Source organism: Cetorhinus maximus, chromosome 4 (genome assembly GCF_964194155.1).
Source record: "Cetorhinus maximus chromosome 4, sCetMax3.hap1.1, whole genome shotgun sequence".
NCBI lineage: Eukaryota > Metazoa > Chordata > Chondrichthyes > Lamniformes > Cetorhinidae > Cetorhinus > Cetorhinus maximus.
This window is the reverse complement of record NC_135882.1, coordinates 7,234,855-7,251,788: the sequence shown is the minus strand read 5'-3', so window position 1 is coordinate 7,251,788 and position 16,934 is coordinate 7,234,855.

The window sequence follows — 16,934 nt, the reverse complement described above, 5'->3', positions numbered from 1 at the left end:
AATTTCTCACTGACTTGCTGCAAGTAAGCACATGCTCCAAAAACATCTTAATGGCCCCACGCTATTGACAGTCAACTTTCCAAAAATGATATCTCATGGCCCTTGCATTGACAATATATCATAAAAATTTAGTTATCATAATTTATCTCTGTGTACCAGCACTGAGGGAGTGTCACACTGTCGGAGGTACCTTAGTTTGGATGAGATAGTAAACTGATGCCAGCATCTGCCCCTCAGGTGGAAGTAATAAAAGCCCCGTGATATTATTTTGAAGAGAAGCAGGGGAGTTCTCCACAGTGTCCTGGCCAATATTTATCCCTTGATCAATATCACAAAAAATAGATTATCTGGTCATTATCATATTGCTCTTTGTGAGAGCTTTCTGTGTGAAAATTGGTTGGCGCATTTCTTACATTACAACAGCGACTATACTTCAAAAGTATTTCATTGGTGTAAGCCAATGTATTATTTACTTTCTTTTAATATATTGATTACTTTTTAACTATGTAGCTGTTTCTTTATTTCTTTTATATTAATTAATGTAACCGTGTGTGTGGAGTCTGCCTCATGGTGGCGACCTGGAACTTCACAAGAACATATGAACAAGGAGCAGGAGTAGGCCATTCAGCCCCTCAAGCCTGCTCCGCCATTTAATAAGATCATGGCTGATCTGAGGCGAAAGAAGAACCCAGACCAAAGTTATCTGAAGAGCTGTAATGAACTTTTTTTTTTATTCATTCATGGGATGTGAGCGTCGCTGGCTAGGCCAGAATTTATTGCCCATCCCTAATTACCCTTGTTCAGAGGGCATTTTTAAGAGTCAACTACATTGCTGTGAGTCTGGAGTCACAGGTAGGCCAGACCAGGTAAGGGCAGCAGATTTCCTTCCCTAAAAGACATTAGTGAACCAGATGGGTTTTTACAACAATCGGCAATGGTTTCATTGTCATCATCAGACTTTTTTATTGAATTCAAATCCAACCACCTGCTGTGCTGGGATTTCAAACCTAGGTCCCTGGGTCTCTAGTTTACTAGTCCAGTGACAATACCACTACGCCACTGCCTCCCCAACACTGTGGGCTCAAAACACAAAGCATGATGGTCGGTTTAGTCAAGTCAAAGCCTTGCCAGAATTAGCAAGCTCTGCAAAAATGAATTAAACTGTACAGGAGAACTGGCCTCGAACTTTGAGAAAGATAGACCCCCTTTTGTGCTTGTTAGAGGTATAAAGATGTCTGCCTGTACCAGCCTGGGGATTGATAACAGTGTAAGAGACAACAAAGCAGAGTCAGGCTGGTTCTATTCCTTGTGAGAGGCCCAGGACATAAGAACAAGTGAAAAGACAATGATGTAATTGAAAACCAATTAAATGGGCTAAAAACAGATATTACCTTTCATGGCACAGAGTCATAACAAAAAAAAGGTATAAAGAAAGAGTCCACAAACACGTCTTTGCTGCAGTGGGTTAGAGTGATTTGGGCAATCACTAAGAAGTCGCACATGGAGAATTGACCACCGAGATGGACTCTGGCTGGCAGGGAAGCTAAGCCACTGGTGTTATGGTGAGTATGCACTATTGCTTAGTGGTTTAATAAAGGTGTATCACCTTTGGTGAAACCTCATCCAAGTTGTTGTGTGTTGTTGTTATCCAGAATAGAGACAGAAGAACCTCTAGAACAGGAGGAGGATCTTACATTGGTTGTGGCTGTAAAGGACTCTGGGACATCCTGAGTTTGGGAAAGGGGCTATAACAATGCAAGTCCTTTCCTTTCTATATCTTACACTGCAGGTTCCAAACCCATTCTCAAACCAGGTATTTGTTCAATCCCTTTCTGAAGGAATTAATCCATGCAGCATCCACTGTTTTAGCTGACAGTCTGTACCGTACCATAAATCGACTACTCTGTTGGAAAAATAAATTTCTTTGCATTTATAGTCTTGCTGGGGGCTAATTAATTTTTTACTTGAGCCCTGAAGTTCTATACCCACAGTCCCAATTAAAAGGATGTTGACATCTATTTTCCCAATTCAGCATTGTGAAGATGGACTGCTGTGCTTCTTTGCAAACTTAAAATTCTCACCCCTGTAGTTCGAAAACACTCCATGACCTCACCTCCTCCCTATTCCTGTAACCTTCTTCATTCCCACAACCCTCCAAGATCTCTGGACTCCTCCAATTCAGGCCTCTTGTGAATTCCCAATTATAATCTCTCCACCATAGGTGGTCGTACCTTCAGCTGCCTGGACCCTGAACTCCAGAATTCCATCCCTGAACCTCTCCGCCTCTCTACCGCATCTCCTCCTTTAAGACATTCCTTAAAACCTTCCTCTGTGACCAAGTTTATTGCTACCTATCCTAAGATCTTCCTCATATGGCTTGCTATCAAATTTTGTCTGATAAGGCTCCTATGAAGAGTCTCGGAATGTTCTACTGTGTTAAAGATGTTAAGCAAATGCAAGTTATTGTTCCATATTCACTAAAACAAGTGGTTCTTTGGTGACCAGGAGCTTCAGTCTTGTTCATGACCTTCTGGCTAGAAGTCAAGCACACATAGTTTTGACCACACATTTCCCAACGACGTGTATGCTTTTTAAGTGGATTTTTACCACTGGCGTGTACATTATTATTGAAGAGAATATATTACTTTTGATTCTTTTCTAAATGCTTCTTGTTCCAAATTTAATTACTCTTCTTTTAAGCTTGCATTGATGTTCTTTGGTAGTAATTGGTCATATTAGAGCCTCCTGTCCAGCATGGGCTGGAAGGGCCAAATGGCATGTTTCAATGCTGTATATCCTATAGATCAGCGGCAGCTGTACCTCAGTTGGCAGCACTCTTGTGTCAGAATCTGAAAGTTGTGGGTTCAAGGCACACTCCAGAAACTTGAGCACAAAATCTAGGTTGACAACCCCAGTATGGTTCTGAGGGAGTGCTGTACTGTCAGAGGTGCGTCGTTTGGATGAGACGCTAAACCGAGGTTCCATCTGCTTCTCTGGTGGATGCAAAAGATCCCATGGCACTGTTTCAAAGAAAATCAGGGGAATTCTACCTGGTGGCAACATTTATCTCTCAACAAACATCACCAAAACAGAATATTTGATCATTATCACATTGCCGTTTGTGAGTCTTTCCTGTGCACAAATTTGCTGCTAGATTTCCTTTGTTGAAACAGGAGGAATACCTGTTCAAAGGTATTTAATTGGCTGTTAATTAAAATACTTCTAGGGCATCTTGAGGTCATGAAAAGTGCAATATAAATGCATGTTCTTTTTTTCTCTTTCAGCCGTGAACTGTCTTTTTATTTTTTGCCAGTGTTGAAACTCTTTCGAGTTATCAACAGTCACAGATTGCAACTCTTTCGAGTACAATCACAGTTCTTGGTTTCCAGGAGTGGGACATGAACCCACAACCCTCTGATTCAAAGGCGAGGGTGCTATGAACTGAACCACAGCTGTCTTATTCTTTCAAGTTATCAACAGTCACAGATTGCAACTCTTTCGAGTACAATCACAGTTCTTGGTTTCCGGGAGTGGGACATGAACCCACAACCTTCTGATTCAAAGGCAAGGGTGCTATGAACTGAGCCACAGCTGTCTTATACTGAACTTAATAAAGACATGTTGTTAGGGCCCGCTGTTCAGGATTGGTCCTAATCAGGGCCTGGTCATCCCCAAATGGAGGAAAGATTGTAAACAGCTTTTCCCAATTAATCCCCCTGAGCTTTGAAAGAAAATCACCCCTAGCACACCCCTAAATATTACTCTAATGACTATGACCATCAATAGAGAGCATCCCTCTGTGGAAATCTTCTAAAATGTATCACTGCAAAGAATAAATACGCCAGGGATAAAAATGACATGCGTGAATGTTAAAACCTGTTCTCTTCTTGTTTTATATTTTTATCTCCAGTTTACTGCCATTTTGCTTTCATTTTTCCAGTCATGAAAGAATCCTCTTGCCTATTTCTTCTTCCTAATTTCTGTTTGTCTGTTTGGTCTTGTTCACTCTCAGTGTAATCCACTCTCCGCCCTGCTTTGTATACAAGAAGTTAGTTCATTTATATCCTTAAGTGGTTCCCTCCTTCTCTCCCGCACAGTGTCTTTCCTACATCACAACAGCGGCTGAAAGTATGTCATTGGCTGTGAAGCTCTGTGAGGCATTCGGTGGTTGTGAATGGCACTATACAAATGCAAGCCTTTCATTTCCCCACTCTGCCTATGTCTGTCAACAGCTGGCTCTGTTCAGCATCAGAGCTTTCTAAATTCCACATTATTTTTCTCCGATGTATTTGACAGGAAATTCTGCTGCACTCATACCCAGGTGTGCAACATCGTTGTCTTGTAGGGCAGTGTTATATAGGGTGGTATTTAATGGAGGTGACAGGGGTCCTGCCTGTCAGGTGGAGAGCAGGTCAGAGCCCTGCGTGGCCTCTTTTAAGTATCACTCAGGCACTTAAATGGACAGCGACGAGCCTTCCCCAGGATCAAGGACGCCGGGGGCAGAAGTCTAGCCCAGTGAGAGTTGCCGGCCAATCAGAGGCCAGCATCTCTATTGAATGGTAGCTTCACTGGGGAGGCAGTGCCAATTTGACACCCACCTGAGGCTGGCATCACCGCTGGATCCCAGGCCACATGTGAGTGATGGCCAGGTGTGGGGTGGAGGTTTGGGCGGTTGTAGTGGGGGAGGTTCCTGGGGTAGGTGGGGGAGGGAGATTTGGCAGCAAGGGCAGGGGGGGTGACTCTCAGCGGGTCCCCGCCTTCCCAATGCCAGGTCCCGCGATCAGGCACTGAGTGCCTTTGAATGAGGGACCCACTCTCTGGGAGCTCACAAGCAACCTCATGTGGGTTTGGTTGATGTGCTCCCCCCACAGCGAGCTGCCTGCCTGCTGTTGGGTTAATACCAATGGCAGCGGAATGAGACTTTTAAGTAAGCAATTAATGCCTCAATTGGCAGTGGGGTGAGGAGGCCATTTATGGGCCTTCCTGCCACTGACTTAATCAAGGTGGAGGAGAGAAGGTGATGAGGTCCCCAACCACCACATTTCAGTCTTATTAAATGGCCCCCAGCACCAACCCTGCCAAGGGCATTGAATTCCGTCCATAGAATTACATAAAATTTACAGCACAGAAACAGGCCATTCAGCTCAGCTGGGGTCTATGCTTATATTGCACACAAGCTTCCTCCCTCCTTAACTCAATTAACCCTATCAACAATTAAAGACTGGCTAATCTTTAAACTCTTTCGAGTTATCAGCAGTCACAGATTGCAACTCTTTCGAGTACAATCACAGTTCTTGGTTTCCGGGAGTGGGACATGAACCCACAACCCTCTGATTCAAAGGCGAGGGTGCTATGAACTGAGCCACAGCTGACACCTCCAGGGTAACCTTTAAAGATGCACTGGCCAACTAACGATTAAAAAAATGGTTAGAGAACGTGATCCCTTAAGTATGGCAGGCCAATGCATGGCACATACACACGCATGTAGACCTATGGTACACACACGCAGGCACACAGACGCATGGTGCACTTGCACTCAATGTCCACATACTGTTGCACAGACACATGGCACATATGCACAGATGGTGCACTCAAAGAATGGAGATCTACCACGACATTGTTTACGGAGAGTCACTCTGCCAGGATTAGTGAGCTGGTGTTGCTGGGTTATGGATGTGTACGAGAGCTAGACATTTCCACTCAAGCAATTTAGAAAGAAGTTTCTCAGAGACGTTGAAGTGTTTTTTGATTAGTTCTGGATGGAAAATAAATATATTGTATTTGCCTTTCCCACTCCAGATAGATAACCCTTGCAGCTCCGACACATGCCCTCAGGGTGATCTAGCATCACCTGCATTGGCTCCCAGTGATCCAAATAAATTTCCTTTTGCACTGTATCTGACAAGGCAGCATGTGAAGAAAGTATGGGGCTTGTGCAGCCAGCACAACTGTAGAGAATATTCCTGGGCAGGTTATAATATAAAAACACATACATATATAGAAACATCAATCCATCCTGCATTCAATTCCTAATTTCACTCTGACTGTCTTGGAATGGTGTTGAGTGGGATTATGAGCCCACCTGTGGTGTTCAATTGTCCTGTGTTTGATTATGTGAGTCTGGTAACTGATCTATGCTCACTGTGCTTCATTGGTTAAGTCTGGGTGTGGACTCAGAGAAAAGTACACAAAGAAACCATAGAAACCATAGAAAAGTAGGGCTGGAAGCCAGAGCTGAAGCATGGAGTAGACATTTTGAAGCACTGTGAATAAAACCTGTTATCCAGACCTAGAAGGTGGTGTGTCATCTTTGCGATGATCCAAGATATAAAATATACACCATCACCCAAAGGGAAAGGTAAGAAGGGGACAAGGGAAGGAGAGAGAGAATGTGGAAATTATGGAAAGGAAATATGTATGCACTTGATTCAATTCATGTTGACTTTCTATTGATTCAAAAATCACATTGACACAGACCTCTGAGCCAAGGTGAAGTTAATTAACATAGGAAAAGAATGACCATTCTTATAAAATTGAACATTTTCAATACTTTTTTCAGTAGTTGTTAATAAAATAGTTGTTGAACAAAAATTAACACTTCTGTAATTTTTTTTTAAAATGTTCTTGCAAATATTTGCTTCCCTACACCAGCAAAATGACTTCGGAGACAGTCATCCACTCCCAGAGATCACAGAAGGAAAATGTAATATATATGATCAACAGCTTGTTTAAAACACAAAACTGCTGGTTCAGGTCTCCTGACATGGATGACATTATGATTGATGGGCTGCAGTATGTATAACACAGAGAGGAAGAAGAACAAGGCTAAAAATTACCGACATCTGCCCTTTCGACTTCACTTCTCGAAGAGGGAAGTGAATGGAGAACTTGAGCCTTGCTGAAAAGAGGGACATGTTATTGAAGCTTTTCATCTTGCACTCATCAGGACAAACACAAGAATGCCAAATTTCAAATGATCACAAAAATTTATACTACGGAGAAAAGGGTGCTGATTGGTTAGCAAGTTGACTCTGATTGGCTGAGGCGTTGCCATGCAGAAAACAACAAGGAACTACAGGCTCTCCAAGCTCCTCGGTAATTCAAAAAAGCTATAAGGCTTGAACATATTCCTTTTGTTTGCAGAGAATGGGCCCCTTTGCAAGAATGTATGATGCTTCTAGCAAGCGCAAATGGGCTTGGGGTATTTCCAGAATTTTCTGCTTTTATTTTGATTTCCATCATTTGCTATTTGTTTCTCCTCTATCCTGGAGGTCGCTGATATCCAATTCATAGCAATAAACCAAGCCATGAGCTTGTGCAGTTTTCTCAAAACATCCTAACAAAATCTTACACTTATATAGCACCTTTAACACAGCAAAATGTCCCAAGAGGCTTCAAAAAATTGACACTGAGCCACACAAGAAGATATTAGGGCAGGTGACAAAAGCTTGTATGAAGAGGTAGGTTTTGAGGAAAATGTTCAAGGAAGAGAGAGAGGCTGAGAGGGTTAGGGATGGAATTCCGGAACTTATGATGCCTGGACAGCTAAAAGCATGGTCCCCAATGGTGGAGCAATGGAAATCAGGGATGCAAAAGAGACAAGAATTGGGGGAACACAATAACTCGGAGGGCTGTGGGGCTCGAGGATATTACAAAGATAGGGAGGGTCAGGCCTTAGAGGGACTTGAACATCTTTGAGAAATTGCCGGATCAGGAGCCAGCATAGATCAGTGAGCAAAGGCGTGATGGGCGAGTGGGGCTCGGTGCGAGTTAGCATACAGGAAGCAGAGTTTTTAATGAACTAAAGTTTATGGAGGGTGCAAGGTGGGAAGCCAGCCAAGAGACTATTGGAGTAGTCAAGCTTGGAGGGTGACAAAGGCATGGTTGAGAAACCGAAACACTCAGCCAGCTAACTATTGCCTGTTTAAGAGGAAATCTTCATGGTGAGTGGGTAGAGTAGAATTTTTGAACAATTTAAAATACAAAAATTGCAGTAAACATTGGTATAAATGTTGGAGAAGTCATAAGCTTTTAACTAAATTAAGGAATAAACTGCAATCCACAGCAAGCATCCCATTTGGTGAGTATATCTGTTCTTATGACAGATATATACAAAAAATATAAAGGTTCCTATAGACACACACTTGACACCACAGAAATGCCAATTTATTTGTCAGTCACACCAATGATCATATCTGAAACCATTTGCAGGTGATTACGCTAAAAGCTCTGTTAGTGTTGATGCTTCTACGCATTAACAATGGGCAAAGTTGTCATGGGGAACGAGTATTCTCTCCCAACAGCTATCATACAATTGAAAGCACAGAACTAGTAGTCAGCCATTCTACAATAAAAGGTTTGTCTATTTCCTCAAGTCAGGGGGAAAAAAAACCACACACATTTAAGTGCATTTAAGGGGAAGCTGGATGAATACACGAGGGAGAAAGGAAAGAGAGGATGCACTGGAATGGTGAGCTGAAGCTGGGTGGGACGAGGCTTATGTGGAGCATAAACACTGGTATGGACCAACTGGGCTGAATGGCCTGCTCCAGTGCTGTGCATTCTACTAATAACTAGCTGCATAGTATACGTTCTGTTTAAATCTGATCATTTAAATCAGAAAGCAACATAGCACAAGTACCTACCTGACCTGTGTAAGTGAAAACTGCCTTTGCTGTCGTCTAAACAGGAATGATTTAATTTCCTTGTTAAGGTATGGAAATCTCTGTGTTCACATAAGCATGTTTAACATAACATCAGGACCTGGTGAGGTCTTTCTTCTGACATAAGGTGTAGAAATACGTGCCGGTTGGAGGGGGTGAATGTTTTCCAGTTGTACAGTAACAGCATTCTTATATCGCAGACGTTTTCCGCTCTACACTAATGTAAGTGAAACCTAGGCCACTCATCATGGCTTTGCTGTGTCATCATGGTCTTCAACATAAGAATTTGATGCTAGGGTAGACCCTTCAGCCCATTGCATCTGCTTCACCATTCAGTAAGATCATGGTTGATCTTCTAGCTCAACTCCGCCTCCCTGCACTATTCCAATATCCCTTAATCCCCTTAGTGTTCGCACATTTATCAATCTCTGATTTGAATATACTTAATGGCTGATCAATGGCCACTGGGGTAGAGAATTCCAAAGACTCACAACCTTTTGAGTGAAGCAGTAACTAACTATGCTGTATTTTATGGGGCATAATAATGGCTCTTATTCACAGGAGGCTGTTGTGAGTCCCAGTGACAAATCCCATAGATATGGTGGATTTTATCGCCAGGCCACTGATCAAAAGCACAAAAAAAAACCTGTTGTGTATTGCAGAAAAAGAGCAGTTATATTACAGTGAATCATGGGTTGTAACATAATCCCAGGAGTCAGATGACAATCATTGAGCCGCGCTCTCCTCTGAAGTCCCACGATGGGGTTACTGCCTAGCGACAAACTACATGCCAAACTAACATTTTGCAAAGTTCGCAATGTTTTAAAATTACATAAAGGGCCTCCCCTGCCACACCACTCAACATGTTTATGGTTCCTGGCTTTGATGGTTCCTGCGCTGTGGCTTGGGATTGTTGTCAGATGATAATCAACAGATACCATCACCCCATACTCGACAAGAATGCTTGCGAATCAGAAAGGGCTATTGGACCCAACCAGCACACTTCATGTGCCATATTCGTGGCTGTGAACTTACTGTACACAATATCAGCAATAGTACAGGGTTCATGTTTTCCTTTGTTTGTGAAAGGACACTTACTTCACTAGCCTGCCCATGGTGATTTAGTAAACGGATTTTGCTTCCATTAACACATGCAGTAGATTTTCTTCACAATTTCACAATATTGTAGTCTAATTCTGTTCTGAGGTGAATGTGTGCTTCTTACACTAGTGTCACTGCAGCTATATATTTTTGCCAGGTTGTGCTGAAGCACAGCATCTCACAGTGTGCCCCATTTCTTAAGACTTGTCTCTGCATATTTAGGTTTTTATAAATTTTGCCTTTCAGAAGTGCAAGCTGATGGCAGCACAGTGAGACTAACGGGTCATTTGGGACCCCGGTGAATGATGGGACAAACAATATATCTCCTTAACTGATGACACTAAAGGATTGAGAAATAAACAGAGGACTAAGAAGGAGGGTGAATTAGAGCGAGTGAATTCAATGCCAAATTAGCTGTAGAAAAATAAATAAAGAGAGGGCAAAAAATGACTGAATTAAGAGAGTGAGAGGGGGAGTAAAGAGAGACAGAATGAAAAAAGTAACAATTTTTATTTAAATTTAACACGTGGCATTTTTAAAACCTCCTAAAGCAATTCACAACCTGAAGGAATGAGACTCCATGCTTATAATTGTTCGCTTTCTGGGCCAGAGAGGTTAGTAAGTCATTAATAATGAACATGTCATTTAAAGGGCACTTACGCTGATAGTGACTGGCCCTTGACTTTTTTTTTTGAGGGTTTAATGGGTAATGAGTGTGCTAATGCGGTAACCTCCTGAAAATCCCTGGGAGGCTGAGGGCGGGACACCGTTTTCATGATGAGGCAGAGGTCCAGGTGAACAACTGCTGAAGACGCAGTACTGATCAGTCTTTGTTGAATCTTACATGGCAAATGGACTCTGCGCTTCTGTTTATACATCTTTTTCTAAGACCAACAATTTAGAGGCACTTCAGATGCTGGTCATGAGAAGATCTTGTACATTGGTCTGTTGTGGTACTGTGCCTTCATGTACAGTAGTTGCAAAATAAAATGAAGCTAAGGACATAGTGCTGCACAAGTCGTCCAACAACTTGGATTGTTTCGCCATTCATGGGGCATCTCTTCCTTGCCTCGGCTTACTGGCCAATTCACACCATGGTGACATATTTCCTCCAAAGTTGAGCCCAAGTATCCTTTAACGTCCTGTCCCCAGGCTAGGGCTGCTTATTAAGGGGGATGATGAACAATGACTAAACATCTTATTTATCTGAGAGCAGGCTGGCCTAGGTTTCAGCACTGACGTAAAGTCTGGAGCTCAGTGTTCCATCACTGCAACTATAACAATACCCTGGGTTCACACACACATTGCACTCTGATATTTTTAGCTCGTGCTGCATCCCAGTCTTAAAGCTTATCTACAAAAAACAAGCAGGGCCAGCAGAAAGCCTACAGGTAAGGACTGCACTGAAAACTGGTCGTTCTCAGTCCCAGTCCCTGTTTAATCAGCGTTTTAATTATTCAAAAGGTTTGCATTTTATTTTCCAACCCAGAAGAGTCCATCTTCTGTCAAGAAGCAGGTTCAATTATTAATTTTCCCCAGTAATGGGGTGGCAGAGGGGGGGTGGTGGGGAGAGAGAGAGAAAAAAACAACACAGTCATTTTGACAACATTCATTGTTTTCCATCCGTCTTCCAGGTACAATTGTGTTTTTTTTTGCTTCGCACTGGGTGGCTGCAGGTCTTTAGCAGTTAAAGTTGGCAGCACATCTGTTTGCAAGGACTGTGCATCAGCAGCTGCACACACACACACACACACAAAAACGTACAAACGTTTCTAGCCTTGTCCAAAGGAGGGCACAGGCCGATTTATCAACGGCTGGCTGGCTGGCTGGCTGCTGAGAGGCATTTTCCACAGCAGCCTGAACCTCGCAGTGACTTTTCCGGGGTCTAGACGTCTCAGGGGCGGCCATCAGTCAACTTCTCTCGCTGAACTTTCCCTCACCCCACTAACCTTTGTCTCAACCCAGGCACACAATCAATGGGGGGGGGGGTGGGGGGTGGGAGAGGGGAAAAAAAACGTGTGACCTACAGTGTGACCAGTCACCATAGCCAGTCAGACAGACAGAGCTCACCAGACCAGCAGGACAATCTGACCCCCCCACTACTGTAGCCATTTGTACATACACGTGTAAGTTCAGTCAGATGGGCAGCTTGCTACTTGCAGTTGTGGGGTAGGGGGTTAGTGCACACACTTCTCCCAGGAGCATTCCTACAGGAATAAATTCGAAACACGCCAAGACAAATAAAGAAAGAGAGAGAGAGAGAGAGAGAGAAATAATGTACAAATGACAGAATCCTATTAAAAGAAAAGTAAAAATATTTATAACAGAGAGGATTCACAAAGGCTGGAGTATAGTTCCATTAAACACAGCCCTCGTGGGAGCTACATTAAAAAGGAACTATTTTGCATAAAAATGGATTTCGTACTGCAAGGGTGAGACGAGTGAGCAAAACGATAATACACAGCTGAAGGCATATCCATCAGCCGACGAAATAAAACATGATGGGTTTCATAAAATTGGTCATTTTGGGTTTTTTTTTATTATTATTATTGTAAATGATTTTTTTCTTGTGTAAACTCTGCCGCTCTCTTTCTGAGAGGAGCTTCAAGATACATGTGCATGTGTGCCCCTATCTCTCTCTCTCTCTGTCTCGCTATCTACCCAGCCAAGGATGAGCCAATGATACAATTTCTCTCCAGCAGCAACGCAACACAACCCCAATCGCAAACTCAAGGGTCTTTTGACAGCAGCAATTAAGCAACTTAATTAATGAGTGAATAAAGATGATAATATTTACTGTACAAGAGCATTCTGTTTTGCATGTTCATTTGAACGGCGCACCTGAACTGAAGTATTAGCTTAGCTCTATTTTTGCTAAGGTCTTTTTTAACACAGTGTCATTTTTATTTATTTTTTTTTCAAAAAAAAAAATATCCTAAACACTCCAAAGGATTAAGCCGAATCTTGTGAATTTCAACCTATTGCTAAAAGCTGCTTAATTTCTAAGAGACAATTTCCTAGTGCTTTTGTAAGTTGAACTTTACATCAAAGCGGTTGATTAATTACTGATAAGAGACTAATAAAATATTAATGCATTTTGTAATTAACAAGCTTCAGAGCCGATATCTGTCACCACCCCCCACCCCCCCCTACCCCCCTACCCAAGTTACAGATTCACTCCTATCCATATGCAATTTCCATTCACTAACCTCTGCAGAGGCCTATTTGCAAAGATCATCTCTTCCACAAACACGCTGAATGTTGACCAGTAATTGACTGGGTGTGCACTCGTGTTCTAACGATAATAAATTGCTGTCAAGTTTTCAGACTGTCCCTCCAACCAGTTGTCTTGGCTATGAACAGAGAGTGGACAACAGCCAGGCTGATTCTCCCTGCACAGTGAGTGGAGAGTGCTTGCCACTTGCTAGTAAGCCTCAGTATTATTCATTTTCCATTTACCTCCCTTTTCAAAGTGTGATTCATGCCAGTAACCCTCCCAGTACCTTGTCCCCAAGTGATGTCTCTTACCTGTGGGCCTGTGCAGAGTGAGTGGTGTAGGTTATTCGACAGCAAGAGGCATCACTGCTAAACTCAGTCCTGGCTCAGTAGCCTAGTTTATATGTCTTTCCACGGCCACCAACGTGGCTGTTGGTGACTGAAACGGAGGCGGGCTGTTTAGACACGATTCCCCTGGGTTACATTTGCACAGGTTCAAAGGGCAGCCTAAAGACTCAATGGAAATAGTGTAGGACGGGGGGGTTGATTAAATGGGAGTGTCACAGTGATGGGGGTGTGGGAGGCAAAAATTCTCAAAGAGACAGGTTTCCTAAAATGCCGTAAAGGAGGAGAGGAGAATCGCAATGCATGCAAAATAGAAAGAAACATAACCTCACATTTTTGGATTATTGGTAAATAATAACTTCCAAAAAAAGCAAACATACCAACAAATAAATACCTTTTAAAACTTTCGCCTTGCAGATCCTGTTCTATTCCATGTCCTAAGGTGGATGCAGTGGGTTGCAGTACAGGTATAGATTGTTTCATGCCTTCTAGTTATCCAGGAGCACTCTTCTATAAGATTAGTTACCAGAGTACATTCTGTTATGATCCCCTTGGGGACCAGTAACTTTTTAAAAATAAAGGAATCCCCAAGAAGCCAATGGAAAGAAAACCATTGTACAAGATTTAACTTCTTAAAAGGTTTACCATAAAAAAACCAACATAACTCAAAGATTAATTAACTGATGGTTCGAATAAAAAAGGTTTACAAAAAGTAAATTTCACTTTAACTAGTCGATACAACAATGATATGCTTCATGTAATTACAAGCACTCCCGCAAATGTGGGACTATGGGCAATCCCACAGTCTTTACAACTCAGCCTCTGCTTTGCTTGAATCTCTCACTTCCCATCGAATCATTTCAGCTCTTGAGTCGCATTCACCAGCAGCCATATTCCATCCGAAGTACCCAGACACAGTTACCACCAACAAGGTGCCCATCTACGAACCCTCTCTCACTTGGGTCACAACAATCCTGATGGCACAGAATTCCCAAAGACTCCTTTCCCCCCCCGATCCTTTAAACACTCTGGTGGGCTCTGGCACGACATCAACAGCAGCAATGAGTATTATCCAATCCGCAATCTCTGACACTTTTGGCCTTCAGTGTTCTGCCCTTTCCAACTGCATAATGCACATAGTAGCACAGTCTCTGCTATATTCTCAGAGACCTGCTTCATCACCAGGATCTGTTTGAAGACTGCCAAACAGAAAACTGTTCCATTCAGAGAAAGCCTAGCTTATTTTCTCTTTGTATGAATTCGCACTCTTCTGAAATGCCAAACAGCAAAAAACAGACAAAACCCAATCCTACTGCAATGAGCTTTCTATTTGCCCTTTGCTTTTTAGCTGTTCACCCCCATGGCAACCACAGGCCACATGGGTATTTCTTGGAACCTAGTGATGTCATAATCAGGAACCCAATTAACCCTCTTTTAAAATACTCCCCAGTCCACTTTATTCTTAAAGGCACCAACGAAAATACAGTCTTTTTCCAGCACATGATCATCACAATTCTCTCTGCCTCTGTGAATGGGTAGCCCTTCTTACTCTGACCTACCTTTTCTAACGGACTGAGCCCCATCATTTCCTTTAGAGCTTGATGATTAGGGAGTAGGGAGACAGTGCAATTCAGATTTGACAGTATGGGCAATTTTGGCTGAATTTATTTTTTTAAAAAAGGTTTCAAATATGTGATAACATCAGCAGCCTGCCTGAATGAATAAAGTTCTCAACCAACATCACTATTGCATTGCTGTTTAGGGCCCTTGGTGTATATAAATTGGCTGCTGTATTTCCTGAATGAGAACAGTGACTACATTTCAAGAGCAATTCATTGGCTGTAAAACACTTTGGGCTGACCCTCAAGTGGTGAAAGACACTAGCTACAGAAATGCAGGTCTTTCTGTCATTACATAGAATTCCTATCAGACTACAGAAACTTGCCCCTCTATCCACCATGGTTCAGTCGGTAACACTCTCGCCTCTGAATGAGACCGTTGTAAGTTCAAGTCCCACTCCAGAGGCATTTGCACAAAATCTTGGCTGACACTCCGGTGCAGTACTGAGGGAGGGCTCCACTGTCGGAGGAGCTGTCTTACAGGTGAGACGCTGAACCGAGGCCCCTCCTGCCCTCTCAGGTAAAAGATCAATCATGTTATTTTAAAGAAAAGCAGGCAAGTTCTCCACAAGGTCCTAGTCAATATTTATCCCTCAACCAACATCACAAAAACAGATTATCTGCTCATCATCAGTGCTGTTTGTGGGATCTTGCTGTGTGCAAATTGGCTGCTGAGTCTCCTACATTATACCAATGACTAAACTTCAGAAATACTTCACTGGCTGTAAAGTGCTTTGGGACATCCTGAGGTCATAAAAGATGCTATGTAAATGCATGTCTTTCTTCTTTATCAAACATTAGTGAGATAGCTGCAGAAACATCTGTATGTCAGTGTTTTCATTTCCCAGCTGCAACTGCATCTCTATGCGGCATCTAAAGCATTGATCTCTCAAAGAGGGGCTGCAGAGATCACAGTCGAATGATACTCTGCTGCTCTATCAGCAGATCATGTTCACGACGGTCCTCGGAGCCAGTCATTCAAAAGGGCTTTGAAAATGTAACTCCATCCTTCAACTCCATTCCCCCCTCACAAACAGACCCTGAACTTCCCTGCAAGCCCAATCTGTTGGCATAAGCACGATGGACCAGACTCACTGCCCACCGTAGCCCATTCCCCGCTCCCCCCCCGCCCCCCACCACACAGTCAAAAGAACATCAGCAAACCAGTTAGGTTTTTTACTGAAATCATCTTCTCATTTCTTTTCTCTCAGGAGCTTTGGTTAGGGCAGAGAGGATTAATGGGGTGATTTGATAAAGGTGTTTTGACAAGGTGATGGTACAGGAAATGTAGAAGAAGGCTGTTCAGAGTGATTGAGGAGTCCAGAACAAGAAGACATAGGCATAAGATTGAATGCAAGAGATTTAGGACAGAGAGCAGGGATTATGTAAGATTACATAAGATATACAGATCAGAAACAGGCCACTCAGCCCAGTCAGTCCGTGGCAGTATTTATGCTCCACTCAAGCCTCCTCCCATCTTTCCTCACTTAAACCCAGCGTCATAACCATCTATTCCCTTCTCCCTCATGTGCTTGTGCAGCTTTCCCTTAAATGTCATCTACATTTTCACTTGAGCCACTCCCTGTGGTGGCAGGTTCTGTGTTCTCGGCACTCTTTGGGTAAAGGAGTTTCTGCTGAATTCTCTCTTGGATTTCTTGGTGACTAAGGTTGATGCCTAGTTATGCTCTTCCCCACAAAAGAAAACACTCTCTTTCTACCCACTCTATCAAAACCCTTTCATAATTTTAAAGACCCCTATTAACTCACCCCTGAGTATTTTAATGGTATGCTAGTCATATAGTTAAGATGTACAGGTGAAGTGCATTGTTTAATAAGTATTCTATAAGCACTAAGAGCACTTATAAAGAGAGGCTGGTGTTACCTGGTGCTAGTGGTTATGTTACAGGCCTCATAATCTAGAGGTTTGACTTCAAATCCTGCCATGGCAGTTTATGAATTTAAATTTAACTATGGCTCAGTGGGTCGTACT